The following is a 16861-nucleotide window of genomic DNA, read 5'->3' as shown; positions in this document are numbered from 1 at the left end:
AATATAGAGCATAAGTTTTTGCAACATCCATACAGTAGATAGGTATGCCCTCTTAATGGCAGACAAATGTCTCTCACCAGTTTGGAGTCTCCTGCTGATGAAAGTCACTGGGTGTAGAGTACCGCAGTCATCTGCTTGGTACAGCATGGCTCACAGTCCCACCTTCTCTACATCCGTGTAGATCAGTGGTTCTTAACCTTTGTTACTCGGATGCTTTTGAACTGCAACTCCCAGAAACCCCAGTCAGGACAGCTGGTGGTGAAGGCTTCTGGGGGTTGCAGTCCAAAACTCCTGAGTAACCCAAGGTTAAGAACCACTGGTGTAGATGATGAACTCCTGGTCAAAGTCCGGCACAACAAGGACAGGTCTTGAAGTCTGCACTCTCTTCAAATGATCAACAGTCACCTGGCATTCTGGCATCCACTGGATGTCCTCTGCTCACCTTTTCTGGGTGAAGTGTGTTTTCTTTTTGACTCCTGCCTTCACTTTCTCAACTGTGGGAAGGGTAGGCGGTTTCATCCACTCCTCCAGAACTGCTATGACTGTGTTTTTCTTTGAGATCTTATGACTCTTGCCTTCCCTCTCACCCATAAACTCACCCACAGGTACTTTAGTCACAAAACTCTTCACATGTGGGGAACCTTCTTAACACTAGTCCCTTCAACTTTCTAGGGCTGCTGCAACAGATCCACAGGTCCTGATCCTGCCAACTGCAGTTCACTCACAACTATGGGTCTCAGCATCACCTCTATGTCCTTGGAACAAAATGCACTTTCCTGGGTCTTTCATCACACCAGCCCCTCTGCTTTGCCCTCCTATCTCTAAGGACATTTGCAGAACCATGTGTTGGCAAGAGGTCGAGATCCCTGGCAATGGGCATAGTTTAGCCCTTGTCATCCCCAGTACCACTCATTTGGCATGTATCACATGTATTACAATATTGTTTCGCTTCCCCATTCCAGGCCAATAAAGGTTCTGTACCACTCTTCGCTTGGTGCAAGAGATTCCTGTATGTGCCCCAAATACACCTTTGTGTGCTTTTTCTATAATCTTTTATCTGTATTTAACAATTAGCTGTTTGTGGGGTCCTCCCCGCACCATGAGGTGCCATTAAAACCTCTCTATATAATAAATCTTTTTCCACACAATGCCTCTCTGGATGACATTGGGTCAGTGGAATGGGATTCTCATTAACCTTTCCAAAGCAATCACTCAAGGGAACATCTTCCTTGTGCTTATTAATATAGGAAGAACTACTAGGATTTCTCATTAGCACTAAATCAGCTGTCTCTTTCATTTTAGGTTGTTCCTCCAAAGTGGGTTTTTCAACAAGAGTTCCAGCACTTTCCTCAGAAGCTTTAATCTACTTCCCCTCAGAGCGAGTTACTATTAAAACACTTTGCAAATGCTTGGCTAGATCTAAACCAATCAGACAAGAAGCAGGGATTTCGTCTGACACTGCTACTTTCTATATACCAGCCCATCCATTATAGTTCACAGAAATTTTGGCTGTAGAAAAGGCCACTAACTCATAACCTATCCCTTTAACAGAGACCTCATGTTCTATCTTGTCTTCCTTAGGGATTAGGTCAGGATGGCAAATAGTTACTTGAAAGCATGAATCTTTAAAGCTAAAATGTTTTACACAATTGATACAAATATTTTCTGCTGAGTTTTCTAGTAAAATGAGATTGCACTGGATAGGAAACATTGTAACACTCTCACTTTGGGAATGTCTGGGCACTCTGCCGAATCCGTTTCCTCAGCAACCATGCTGTGGCGGGAAGAAGCCTGAATTTCAACTGCTGATTGCTGTGCCTTATGCTGCACACAAAACCCCTTCTTAGGCTGACTGGAATTTCCACCTTTATGCTGGTTAAAATCCCTATTCTTTTGAGTTTGGCACTGAACTAAAACATGACCTTGCTCACTACACGCATAACATTGTTTACTGGCCTTAGGTTCAAAATATAGGGCTTTATTAACTTTTCCCTCAGAACTATTAGATTTCAGGGGACTATGCTCTGGGAATGAGGAGTTCATCTTAAAATGGCTTTCCTTAGCTAGTGCCCGACTGTGGTGACTTTTGTTTTTACTGCATTTACTGTTGTTCCACACTTTCCTATCAAATGTTACCTCAGAAAATCAAGGATCTCTGATCTCACTAATAGAATCAGTATATTCAGATGCCTGTAGCACATTTTTAGAATCCTTGTCCTTGACTAGATAACGCAATTCCTTTAACAAAATGGAATAAAATTGTTCTAATCCAATTACATTTTTCATTTGTTCTAAGGAGGTGACATGTTACTGCTCCAGCCGTTTATGGAGCAATTGCATCAAATGTGCTACAAGCTGGGCAAAAGACTCCTCAAGTTTCTTTGAAATTGACCTAAATTTCCTTCTGGGGTGCTCTGAATTAATCCCAAATCTAGAATACACCATCTTTCTACAGTATAAGCTTCAAAATCTCTAGCTTGCTCCAGAGGCTTCTGTGAATAAAGTTCAGATAAAACTCCACTTATTTGTGACCTTAAAATTATTATCCTTTCATTGTCTTTAACCTCAAAGTTCCAACAAGCTTTCTCAAACAAAATCAGGAAAGATTAAGGACAATCTCTATTCCTATATTGAGGAAATTTCTTTAGGTCAATTTTTGAGAGATTTAACTCACTAGAATTATCGTTATTATTATTATTTTGAGCAGTTAATTTCAATTTCTTCATTTCAATTTGGAATTGCATTTCTCTTTCTCTTTGCTCAAATTCCCTTCTCCTGTTTTCTTGCTTAAATTCCCTTTGTCTGTCCTCAGCTTTCTCTCTCTCCTTAATCTCTAACTCCTTGAGCTCTAGTTCCTTATCTTTCTCTTCAGCCCAGGCTTTAATTTCTAGTTCCTTGAATTTGTATTCTTGTTCTAACTTCCATTTTTCAAAATCTTGGGAGCTTTGAATATTTTCTCCCTCTGAGGCAATAAATACAGGTCCCTCAGTTTCTTCATCCCTTTGAATTTGAGGGTTCCCATTTCCCTCAGTACTGTGGAGCTCAGCCTGTGCCTCCATAACTGACTTTTTACTTCTTTTGGATGGCATAAACAATACAATCTGGACTGGTTCTTTTCCCTCACAACAGCCAAAAGTACAACCCCTTTTCTCTTTCAGTGGCTTTCCTTCTAACTAGGTTATGCTTCTCCAAGTAGCTTGCCTCAGCTACTCCCAAGCTCAAAACCCTGGCCACAATATTTCCCTGTCTGGGCAATTTTTTGTCTCCAGACACAAGAGCAACTTTTGCTTAACTTTTATTATTTGCTATGAGTCAATGAGTAGAGCACTCAGCTATGGGCTGGGTTTGGTTGCACCTGAGTAAGATATGATGTTTGCAGCTATATTTTAAGGTATGTAACATGGGACAGGAGCAGTTAAAGGAATGGGGAGAAAATAGAAACAGCCCTGTGACCCAGTAAGCAGAGCACTCAGCTACAGTATCATAGTGTGGATTGCCAGAAGCCAGGGTAAGGCAACTCCCTACCTTCTCCTACCACCACACTGTCTTTCAGGCCTGCACAGATGCAAACCCATCTGTCAGCTGGGCAGTAAGTGAGTCGGGGAGGCAGCCAGCCCTTGACTCCTGGAAGAGAATCCTGGCCTCCTGCCTCTGAACATGGCTGCCACCCCCCCACACACACACATACACATCCAAGAAGGTAAGAGCCACTGCAGAGGTTTGGACTCCTTTGTGCCCCCTAAAAATTTTGTGCCAAGATAACCACCACTGTGAGGCCACCCACACGACACCACTGTTCAGCTGTGGGTTGGATTTTATTCTCTTTACGTGCTTAGAGGAATTAAATTATGAGCATCAGCACAGGGAAAATATGGCCCAATGGTGTCCTCAGTGAAGATTTCAAAGTAGGAGCCAGTTGTATTCTTAAGCTGAATCCACATTTTTCATGTAAATTATGCAAATGAAATAGAGTTGAAAAGGGCATGGAAGAGATAAAGTACAGCATGATCCTATGCATGTTGCTCAGGCCTAAGTCCAAGTAAGTTTAGTAGAATTTACTCCCAAGTGAATGTGTACAGCACTGGAAATGTTCTTCACACACACACACACACACACACACACAAACACAAACACATTGGATTTTTTAAAGAAATCATTATTAATGGATTCTTCTTCTTCTTCTTCTTCTTCTTCTTCTTCTTCTTCTTCTTCTTCTTCTTCTTCTTCTTCTTCTTCTTCTTCTTCTTCTTCTTCTTCTTCTTCTTCTTCTTCTTCCACAGTAGAAATACTGCCCTTTTTAAAACCAGCAGCATTTTCACTGCTGTTATGGACTTAATGATAGTTAATCAGAATAATGGAAGCCACAAATGTAAGAGCTTTTGATTGCATGTGTGTTTAAAGAATAAGAGACATTTCTCCTGCTGTTGACTTTTACCTGGTAAACATGCTTTTATGTTTAATGAACAAATTGGTTTATTTCAAGCTACGCACTGAGCATAATTCCCCTTAGAAAAATTGTTTGTGGCTTTTCCTAAACAGAGATGTGGGAGACATCGAAGATTTTCATGGGCCCCAGCACTCCATATATGACGATCTACTTGGTAATACGTTGACTTACAATTTTAGATGTATATGTATATTTATGTATATGTGTGTATAAAAGTACAGTGGTGCCTCCACTTACGACCATAATCTGTTCCAGAAGATGGATGTAACTCAAAATGGCTGTGTCGAAGCACCATTTCCCATAGGAATGCATTGAAATGCAATTAATCCATTCCAGCTGAAGAAAAAAATCACCATATATATATAACTGCAAGACTCATTGGAAATGTGATTAATCCCTTCCAGCCAAAGGGGAGAGGAGAGAAAAGCAATCAACCATACATGACCCATTGGAAATGCACAGAAAACAAACTGAGCAGATTGGAAAGGCACAGAGAACAAAGGGGGCAGGTTGGAAATGCAAAGAAAACAAAGGAAAAAGCAAGGGAAGCATGCAGGACCCATTAGAAATGGGGAAGCCCCCCCCAAAGCAGCCAACCCCCCCCCGACCCATCAGATATGGGAAAAAAACCAAAAAACAAACAAACCCCCAAAGACCCATCAGAGCACAGAAACATAACCACCTCCAGCTCACAACCACACTGCAACAGTTTTTAAAAAACTGAAAAGAGCACCTTACCTTACAAGGCAGCCCAAAGCATCCCTGCAAACACACACACAGTCTCTCAGAAGCAGAAGGAGGCAGTCCGAAGCCTCCGACGATGAGGTACACTCTCTAACTGCTGGGGCGAAAGAGCTACAAAGAAGCAACCTCATCACCACCTACAGTTAGAAATTTGAATTTTCCTCCTTTTCCCCCTGCTTTTTTGTGTTTGTAAGTGGAATCTCCAGTCGCAAGTAGAAGCAAAATTTTGCAGCCGGAGCTGGTCGTAACTCAAAATGGTAGTAAGTAGGGATATTCGTAAGTGGAGGCATCACTGTAAAATCATAACTCATGCAAACACACACACACATTTATATGTTTATATTCTTTTCCTAATAGCAAACCATGACAGTGAAATAAAGGCAGTGACTTGGAAATGCTCTTCTTGTATTTCTGTCTGTCCATGTGCTGGATTTGGGTATCTGTGAATATTCATGCTGTGATTTGATAGATTTAAATTATATTTCATGCAGATTTCAGAAACCATCACCACCACCACTGTCTCAGTTTCACAGTGGATATACCATCCCTTAAGGTGGTAGAAACCTCCTTAAGGAGCTTTCTTGACATGACAATTTCAAATAAAGTCTTAGCAGTCACAAGAGAGCTTTGAGGATACCCTGAACTGCCAGAAAAATGAACAAGTGGCTTCTAGAACGAATTAAGCCTGAACTATCTCTGGAGGCTAAAATGATGAAACTGAGGTTGTCCTACTTTGGGCACATCATGAGAAGGCAGGATTCTCTGGAACAGACAATAATGCTGGGAAATATTGAAGGCAACAAAAAAAGGGGAAGACAGAATATAATAGGAATTGACTCCCTTAAGGATGCTATAGGCTTCAGTTTATAAGGACTGAGAAGGGCTGTTGAAGGCAAGACATTTTGGATATGTATCTTTAATAGGGTCGCCATAAGTTGGAGGTGACTTGACCACACACAAAAACAACAGTCACAAGATTTAATGGTTGTTGTAAGTTTTTGGGCTGTCTGGCCATGTTCTTGAATCCACACAGCCTGTAAAAAACTGGACTCCACAGACAAAGGACTACATCAATATCAGCCAAAAAATGAGAAGTCATGATTGGGACAAAATTGATACCCTCTCCTACAGAAAGATGGAAAAAGAAATGGTGAACCACACAGCCAGACAAAAATAGAAATTCAACATATGCCAAATGAGTCAACCCACAAGAACACGGCCAGACAGCCTGAAAAACCTACAACAACCATCAGATCCTGGCCATGAAAGCCTTCAAGAAGAATCACAAGATTTCTTCACTTCACTAAACAGTATGAAAATTCCCATCTCAAAGCAAGAACTCATTGTCATCTAAAACTGCTGTAATTCCATTTAATATTTCCCACATGAAAGAAAATGTCAGGGGAAAAATATAGACTCAGAAGGGGTCAGGAAGTAATTTGAATTATTTGCTGTATTTTCTTGTAGGTTACCTAGTACATACATTCATTATGGTTTTTTTTCTTTTGAAATTATTGATGATAATTTTCTTGAACTTGCCTGTATCCAAGGCACTTTGCCAAGAAAACAAATATTTGATATTCATAGAGGCTCACAAATTGTTGATATTTATTAATGTGTTATTAGTTTTTGAATTATGGATTGCTAATTTATTATTAATGTAGAGTTCTGGGCCTCAGTCTAATTTTGATCCCAGACAGAGTAAAATCCATGGGAATTATATGAATGCTGACTATCACGCTCCTTTCATTTCCATGGGTCTACTGTAGTTGAGATTTGGCCTCCAGAGTTTCACAATCACATAAAGGGAACTCCAGTGTGATGGAACCGACTTTGCAGGCTCATTAGGAATTAGAATTTAACAGCATTTGATGTTTTTTGTTTGTGGAAGTGGGGCACAGTGGTTTTGTTTGGATTTTCAAGGTCAAAATGTAGTGTAGGATTATAGGCCAGGCCCAGAACTGTGTAACTGCTGGATCCCTTTGATTCTGCCAGAATTGGCAGTCTCTTTTCTCAGCTGCAGTTTCCCATGTACCCTAAAAACCAATTGGGGCATCATCATCTGAAATAAAATTATTGGTGCGAGAGAAGGCTGCAGGGAAAGGAAAGGAGTTCTTATTCCAATGGTACTGGATGTACAAAAAAACTACCCCTGGATCTTGACTGCGAATACAGTGTGCAGTGAGAGGATCTTTAACTCATTGCTCTAACACTACAATCCTGAAAAATATCTTATTCTGGAATCACTGTCAAAAGAAAACTCCCTTGGTGTTGAGGGAGTTGTTTTTTTTTTCAGAAGTACTATTTGCAGTGCATAAAGTAACACCAGAATTTCTGAAACCAAAGGCTTCATTTGCTGTTGGTGTGAAAGTCTATTGTAGGAGCCTGCTACTTCCTTCAAGATACTCCATGTACCAGGTCTATGTGGCTTGAACCCTGACACTATAAATTGTTTCCAGGCCCTCAGTGAGGGCGATTTTGCTCATGGGATGTAAATCTCCACTTGGTTCATCCTCTCACAGTAAATGAGTAAATACTGTACCCTCAATATCTAGCCCTTCCTCGTCAGTTGTACACCTTCAATTATTACTTCTTTTGTGGCTTCACACAAAAAAGTTCTTGTTCATAAGTAGACTTCATATATGAGGAAAAACCTTGGGAACCCTGGATTCCTGCTTCTATGTAGAGCCTACATTCAAGTTGAACCCTTCCTTCCAATCTGATGTCAAAAATATGAAGATATATTGTCCTCCTAACTTGGTCTTGAAGGCATTAGTGCACAGCATGAATGGGATGTCAAAATCAGGGCTTGTATGACAGTTGTACAGAACACACAGTCCTTCAAGGTGACAAAACCATGCCATTCCCTGTTCCCTGAATACACACTAAGATGGATCATCTTGTAAGTCAGGTCAGTCAAGAGAGCAATGATGGTCTTGCAAATGTAAGTACAGTTCAGCTAGTATGGCTGCCACTAGTAACCTAATGGGACAGTTAGTGAAGGCATATACTCCAACTCCGTCTCTTTGTGGGAATTCCAAAACAGAAGGCTGTTCTTTATGGTCTGTTTTGTGTTTCTGCACTTCAGTCCAGATAGTTCTCCCTTGACAAAGGCTTCGCCCCACTGTATACCAGTAAAAAAGCTAGGGCTGAAGCCTTGGCCTCATGCATAGGCTGAAAGGATCGCCCAAATAACCTGCCTTGGAGTTAGACTGGGCCTGCTGAGGTTGCTTCCTGGACCACTTTACGACTAGAAAAGGCAAAGGTTCAGGGGCTGCTGTTTATTTTCCCCAAAACCTCTTCCTCCTTTACTCTTTAGCCTCCTCTGCCTTTTCCTGGGGTGCAGTTTAAATTTCTTGTCTCTACGTTCTTTCTTCACCTCCACGTCTACTTGACTCTCCCTCTCTCTGCACCGTTGGCATGCAGTGAGGAAGGGACATTGGCGGTTGAGTGTATATTGGTCCTGGAAGCTCACACTATGCTGGGACCCATTCACCATTGGGAAACTCTACATGTTCATCTTTGGAGTTTTCTCTCCTCATTAGAGGGCCCTCCTTATCCTTATGCTGTTCCCTGCCTGCCCATATGATAGCAGCACTGGGGTTGAGTGAGGCAGGAGGCCTTCCTTCCTTCCTTCTGACACATAGTGAGACTTACTTCTGAAAAACCACTCAAAGAACCTTGGGGTGTCTGCTTAAGGATATAACCAGCATCTTTCAGCTTTATATTTAGAGAAGTATACCAACATTATCTATGGAAGAATTACTTCCTATTATGCAGCCTTTAGAAACACTAAGACTCCTGCAAGGATTTCCTTATTATACAAGCAATCATTAATGTAACTAGGCTTTTGAAAATTATATTTAACATTTTCCAAAGTGCATTTTTCTTATATGTTAATAACATTAATGTTATTCAAGAAATGCAGCTGATCATGAAGTAGGTGTGCTGAATCTGCTATTTTTCTTTGCTTTAGTCTTTGATTGCTGTGAGTGAGAAACATCTGCTTAAACGCTATAGCTGCATTCTTTTCCAGGGACGTGCATACACTCCTGGCAGGAAGCGGCAGCTGCCAGCAGGTGGGGTAACCCATTATTCTGCCCTTTCACTTAGAGGCAGAGCATAAGATCAAAGGCTTATTTTAGCCAATCCTAGTTACGATTAGGTAACTAGTATCCTATCTGAATTCTAACAACATACTATATAAATCATGCTAAGTAAATAAAGGAGCTCTCAGGACATTGCCTGTAGGCTCCGCTGGCTTGGACATCCACTGTCGACTCCTTTGTTCTCTCTCAAAGGCAATTAGCCTTCCTTTGATCCGTGATCACCTACAGATTGCCATCTTATACTTTTTGCTTTGTCTTTGTCTGTGGTGTATAAATACAAACTCACTTGAGATGTGCAAAATGTTCCCAAGGAATTTCACTAATATTGCAAATATTTCATCTAAAATGCAGGACTTAGACCCGAATTTTAATTAGGTGAGATCTAGCGGTAACTCTAAGGGATGTGGTGGCACTGTGGGTTAAACTGCAGAAGCCTCTGTGCTGCAGGATCAGAAGACTAGCAGTCATAAGATCGAATCCATGCAACGGAGTGAGCTCCTGTCACTTGTCCCAGCTCCTGCTAACCTAACAGTTCAAAAGCATGCTGGCCACGTGACCATAGAAACTGTCTTCAGGCAAACACTGGCTCTATGGCTTGGAAATGGGGATGAGCACCGTGCCCTAGAGTCAGACATGAGTGGACTAAATGTCAAGGGGAACTTTTAGTGGTAACTTTAATACTGTAGTAACTGCCAGGTCATTTGATAAATTAATCTCCCCTTCAAAAATATAGTTTTACAACTAGTTCAACAAACATCAAGGTGGAGTAAGCATGACAGCAAGATTAAGAATATGATGTATTCTGAAGCAACTCATGTTCTTTGTCAGATCTGATTCGGTTCTATGAAAATAAGGCTTTAAAGTGCCAAAATATAAGCACTTAACTGATTACAGCCTGCAGAATATTCAGAGAGCTCTTTGATTTCTGCCTTTATCAGTCAAGGCTTATTTCCTGAGCTTTTAAAACTCTAGACATCTTTCCAGACCTTTTCTATAACTAAAATTATTTTAATTGAATCAGCAGACTAATAATGGAACAAAATCAAGTTAGCAGCGTCCTTGTTAAATGTTGTAACCAGTACACTTCCTTCTAATTGCTTCCTCTATAGCTACAAGGGGAAAAATGGAAATAGGCAAGGCCTAATGATGTTAAAATGTGAGTGGGAATTGTTGAGTAATTAGCAATTTTCCACACTGAAGTCAGATAAAACTTCAGAATCTCAAAAGTCCATACTCGATGGCAAGCAAGACTATGGTTTGGAGAGCAGGCCAGCCTTGAAGGTAAAATAATAGCATGATAACCTATGAAAAGAACAAGGTCAGTAGTGTTTTGATTGCATGCAGTCATATTTGCATGTGAACCTGCTAGGTTCAGTGGAATTTATTATGAAGTTAAGTAGATATGCTTACAATTACCAGGCCATTGGTCAAACCACTAAGCAGGGGCTGTACTGCAGGAGATTAGACTTGTTCATGTTTTGTTCCTTGCAAAACTTAATCTGTGGGAAGGGAGCAGGCTTGCATCTCCTAATCTATTTTAAATTTCTCATGTTCTTCCAAAACTGTAAACAGAGTTTGAGCTCTACATAATTCAATACACATAGACCAGTATCATCTGGTAGTATAGGCAGAACGTTGCTCTCCATCCGCATTGGTGTGTGCCTTCTCCAGCTTGATGTAATACAAGTTGAAGGTTAGCCTAGTAATCTCAAGGTTAGACCATTGTAATGGACTGTACGTGGGGCTGCCTTTGAGATTGATGTGGAAACTTCAAATGATGCAAAATGCGGCAGCCAGGCTTCTTAGTGGGGTGAAAAATATCAACATATCTCCACCACCCTGGCTGCTTTGCACTGGTTGCCCATTCATTTCCACATTGATTTCAAAGTATTAATGATGACATATAAAGCCGTAAACAGTTTGGGACCTCAATACCTGGCAGATCACCTTCTCCCACCCAGGTCTACCTGAATCACTCGACAAAGCCAGCAGGGACAGCTGAGGGGCCTTACACTGACAGAGGTCCGGAAGGAAAGAACAAGAAACCAGGCCTTCTTGGCAGTGGCCACTTGGCCATGGAATACCCTCCCAACGGAAATCCGTCTGGCTCCCTCACTGAGTGTTTTTAAAAGCCATTTTAAAAACTGGCTCTTTAGGCAGGCCTTCCCTCCAGTCAATTAACTGATTTTCTGTTCTTTAAATATCCAATATTGACAATGTATATAGACATTAGTTAGTAGATTTTATTATGTATGTTATATTATTGCATTTTACTATTTGTGTAAGCCACCTCGAGTAGACTTTGTCTAGGGGGTATAAGTTCAATAAAAGTAAAGTAAAGCCTGAATCATTGTCCAAATATGCCACTATCTGGATCTTATGGGACTATCTTTTAAAAGTTCAAACAAATAAATTTTATAAAAATGCAAACCCTACCCCTCGATAACAGCAATCACAGAACCTTCCTAAGATTTTCCTGTCCACCGGACTGAACCAAATAGTCCACAGGGGTTACACAAGCTATACCCAAGAGCCTAAATCACAGTTCTCAAGCCCAGTCCTACTAATAGGTGAAGTGAAACTGGCACCCCAGGCTACAGATTTTGGATCTCATAGAAAAGCAGCAAGTTATTTGGTATTTGCTTTCTTAATAGTGCATTTTTGCTGCCAAGAATGGGAAGAGATTTTCTGAGTCATGTACCAAAATAATCTGCCTGGTTTTGAGCATAGAAAGTGCACACACTTGGAACTGTGTGATTAAGAGAGGCTATCTGCACTTCTGCTTCAGGAAACAAAATGTCTTTGGCTGTCCTGACTAGACAGACAGTGGTTGGAATCCAGTAACATAAATTATGCTACATAATTCTAATGACATTTAAGACTTTGCATCCTCACCACCTAAGGCTTCCTTCCGAAGGACCAATGGTAACTTGAGGGAGCCTAGGAACCTTTGGGCATTGGGAAGGGGGTTTTAGTTATTGAAATTCACCCATGGCTAATGACATCATCAGTCTTATGCAGAGTAACTTTTGTTACTGGATTCCATCCATTGCTGAAGAAATCTAAGTGTAATGATACATTCAAATGAATACCTGCCACCAGCACCATACTTGCAGCTCAGTAGGTGCACTCCAGAAGCTACAGAGATCAAGAGCTTCCCTTGGTTGAAAAATGGCTATTTATCCTTCTGTTTCCATTAGGCCAAACTTTGTGGAAGAGCCATGTAAAATTTGGTGCCCAGTTGTAATATGGATATAATTAAACCTTAGTCTTTCCTTTCACCACAAGTAGAGACATCAGAAGGCTTATTTAGCTAGGGGTTAGGAATCTGAAGCAATTAAAATTCTTAAGGTCACTCCTTCAAGAGCAGAGGTTGTCAGAGTGTGAGACATGCCTGTTGTTATTCCTTGTTTGTGGCTGTTCAAACCCAAATACATGGTTGCTTTAATTAGCTTTTCTATTCCCCTCACCATGTACTTTAAGACACTTCTGGCAATGCAGAAGAACAACATGTTCCAGTATATCTTGGATTACAAATCAACCAACCCTCATTATTCTCTCTTAGATGAAAATAACATTTGTATTATTTGGAAGGAAAGGTGAGATACCTGCTGTATAACAATGTTTCACGTCTTTTAGTGCATTTCACAATTTATTTGGGACTTCTGAGTGTTGTATTGAAAAGAGAAATGTTTTAATCCAGGTGGCTTGATGGGAAATATAACCTGCTCTGAAACACCCACTGCTTCAATTTGAATACGAAGTAACACTTGAATGAACTGTAAGTTTTCTCACTAGTCACATTGCACTAGGAGTCTCTGATCACCTTATCACACCTCTCCAATCCAAGTTCCAGAGGTGGTAAAACACCTACAATTTGTCTATGTGACCAGTTTCAGTCCACTTTTTCGGTTCAAGGAGTTGACAGCATTGATCTTAGCCTAAGGTGGTAGAAGCTGATGTTAAACCACAAGTTAAAGGATGTACACATGGCCTGCTATATTAAATTAGTTTGGGAGCTGTCAGCCATTGCTCAGGGAGAATATTAAAGATAATTTAACTTGTTTGAAATAAATTCAAACAAATGTTAAAGATACAAAATCAGTGTATGGAAAAATGGCTATTTGGATTGGAAAATCTGGAGCCAAATCTCACTAAGCTGTAATGTTTACTGGGAGTCCTCGACCATAGCCAAAAGTGCACATTTAAGGCAGAGCTGACCTCAGACTTTTTGCTGCCTGAACAAGAACAAAATGGTGCCCCTTCCTTTCCATGTTGATAATCTTATTGGACGAGCACATGAAACTATCTTCAGTGTTCTCTACTGGACCTGAAGAATACAGGCTAACAGAAGGATATGGAAGAGGCTTTATGGTGCACAGATTGAACATCTTACTGACATGTTCCACCACCTGGACAATCATCTTCTTCCGTCTAATGGGACTGTCATACAACTGTGGCCAAGATAAAATGGGATAGCCTAACTTATGGCATGAGAATTTCCTTGGAAAAAGACCAGAAATTAGAAAGTTATGTCAATATGCATGTTATGCAATACCCTTCTTCTACCCAAACGTCATGATTGCCTGTTCAGAACTCACCAATCAGCTGTAAGATATAGACACCTCCCATAGAGGAACCCAAGTAAGGCATGAAATACAGGACAACAATGCCCAGCAGAATTGACTCAGAAGGTTCAAATTGGTTGAAGGAGGTCATCTGAACACTTACGGATTCAAGAGAACAGAAGGCTGGTGTGACGTTTACCACGTGGCCCCTGCTTGTCTCTATCAAACAAAAAGAGCTCATGCTATGTCATCCCACCAGCAGATATCGATTGTGACGTCCCTTTCTTTTCTTTCACTGCCACCAGTGGATTTCCTTTGTCCACAATGTAAAAGACTTTGGTCAGACACTTGTCTGGTTAATGCCAACAGAACTTATTTATTGAAGTGTATTAAATTGAATCAGAATCACAGATGTTCTTCATTCAGTGCTTACAATCAAATCATTAAAATATCATACATCTTCCCACATACTCAATCACCACCTGCTCTATCTATTAACCTTGATCAGCTTATCTCTATTAGTATATGCTCTCACTATCTCCCTGAATATCTCTTTCTCTCTCTGCAAGTTCTATATCCTCTCTCTCTCTGCCAAACCTTATATCCCCTGACTCCACCCCTCCACTCCTCTCATAGGCTCATGAAAATGAGATCTTGAATATGAGTGACAGGAGTGATGTGGGGCAATTGTCACAGCTGGTTCTTGCAATTGTCATGATTAATTCAATGTGATGTCATGTAAATACCTGTAAGTGATGCTTCGGTGCAAATATAGATGAATATGTTAGTTTTGGTTTCTCCTGGTTTGTTTTTTTCCAATATTAAAGTAGGTTCACACCAAACTTTTTGAATTGTCCAGTCTTAAATTTGGCTCATCCTGGGTTTTTTTTCAACTTGAAAATGCATGATACATTTATGTACTCAGTTCTGAGTACATGCAATTTTAATGCATGCTTGCCTGTTGTACATTTTGACATTATCTGTATTAATATATGTATACTTGTAGGCACCTTCCTTTATTAGAAACATTGTGTACACATTTCTTAGTGGAGAGTGTAATGTTCAGCCCTCCCCTCACCTGTCCGTCACAGCTGAGCAGTGGAAAAGGAGCCAATGAGGGAACGGAAGGTGGTGCAAAAGGGGGAGGGGCTGGGATATATAGGAGTGTATGGAGTATGTGTGAGAGAGTTCTGTGAGTCTGAGAGACAGTGTGCCAGAAAGTCAGTGAGAGTTAGAAGCTGTGTGTGAGTTCTAGAGTGAGATCTGGAGAGATCTGGTGTGGGAGTTGTCAGTGAGGGAAAGTCTATGTGTTATTAGTTAAATAAGAAAGTGATTTACACCTTGATTATCTTTCTGTGATTTGCCCATTTTATTTAGTAATCAATAAACCAGTTTTGTTTTCGAAGAAACCCTTGTCCTTTTTATTTAAAGGAAAGGTTGGTGGCAGCCAGAGTGTGTGGTAGCATGGTGACCATTCTGTGAGGCCTGAGTAAGCAGAGACAAAGGAGTGGCAAGCCATGTTACAGAGAGCTTCACTGCAAAATTCAGAGAAGTGTGAATTTTAACTAACAAATACATTTCAGTGGTTGGATGAGGCATGAAATGTAAGTTTAGATGCAACTATGTGGATTTTTCTCCTGCTACTTTTTTTCAGTGTCATACAGAGCATGCTTTCTTTCTCTGTATCTCACAGAGAGTAAATAATACATGATAAAATAAAATATACAAGATCAGGGAAGTATGCAAATAAATTTCATTTGCATAATTGACACAGGCTTCAGAAATGCAGGTTTCCCTGTCTGAGGCTAATTTGGCATAGGATTGTTTGTTTCTTATTAAACAACTCTGGTTATTGAAGAACAAATGGTGAAATAGGTTCTTAGAAAGAATTTCTGAGTTTCTGTAACATTACTAGTGACATTTTCAAATTGATATATTCCACATAGAATGGATTACAGATGGAAGACACGCTGCCATGTGGCAGCAGACAAAAGTATGTAAATTAAATTCTTCAAAAAACAAACAAATAAAAAACTTCCGGTTTATGAATGGGGGAACTGTTCTTGTGTATCCACAATTCAAAATGCCAAGCAATGCCCTGATACTGCCGCACAATTTCATGCCTACATTTCCATCAAGAACAAGGATGCCAAACTTCACACAGCAAAGGACAGTCTGAATGTTGATGACACCAATGGCAGCAGTCAATGTGGTCTATAAGATATTCTCTTGTGCTCATTACCATTCACAAAGAGATACCAAGCAAGGGAAATCCTAGAACCTGGGTCCTTTCTCGTCATTTAACCACAACTCACCGAAAACAAAAAGCAGTTGTCCAGACTGCGCCATGATGACACACCTCTGCTTGCGGGGTGGAGGGGGGGATTGACAGGGACTTATACATCCAGACTAGAGATGGGCATGAATTCATCAAGGTTGCTGAATCGCAAATTAATGATTTTTTTATAACAAACTGATGAATAATTTGTCCAATTTTTTTTTAAATTTTAAAACCATCTAAAATCCCCTCAAGCACCTAGAGACACCCAATTCTCAGAGAAGCTTCTCTTGACTCCTTTCTACAAAGCTCTGCAAGGTTGGTGAAGTTTAGGTTTCAGACATCCAGGTTATACACCCACAAAATGGGTCCTCCAGTAAAGTGCCTTTTAGCAGCTGACTTGGGGAAACCCAGTCTTCACCAGACCTGGAGGGATTGTAGAGGAGAGTCAGTAGATAGAAGCTTTCCTGTGATTTTGGCGTCTCTAGGCACCTGGGGGAACTTTCCTTAGGGGGGCTTTTTTGGGATGTATAACTTGGACATCTGAAATTCAATTTTCACCAAACCTGGAAGGATTGTAGAGAAGAGTCACAGGAATCTTCCCTGCAATTTAATTTTTTTTTTTCATTATAAAACAAGATTGTTGCAAACTAACAGGAGTATGTCATTTAGAGAAGTGTATACAGCAGAAATGGGCTACCTGGGGGGTGAATTT

The sequence above is a fragment of the Pogona vitticeps genome, chromosome 5 (genome assembly GCF_051106095.1).
Source record: "Pogona vitticeps strain Pit_001003342236 chromosome 5, PviZW2.1, whole genome shotgun sequence".
NCBI classification, from domain to species: Eukaryota; Metazoa; Chordata; class Lepidosauria; order Squamata; family Agamidae; genus Pogona; species Pogona vitticeps.
This window is presented reverse-complemented; position numbering follows the sequence as displayed.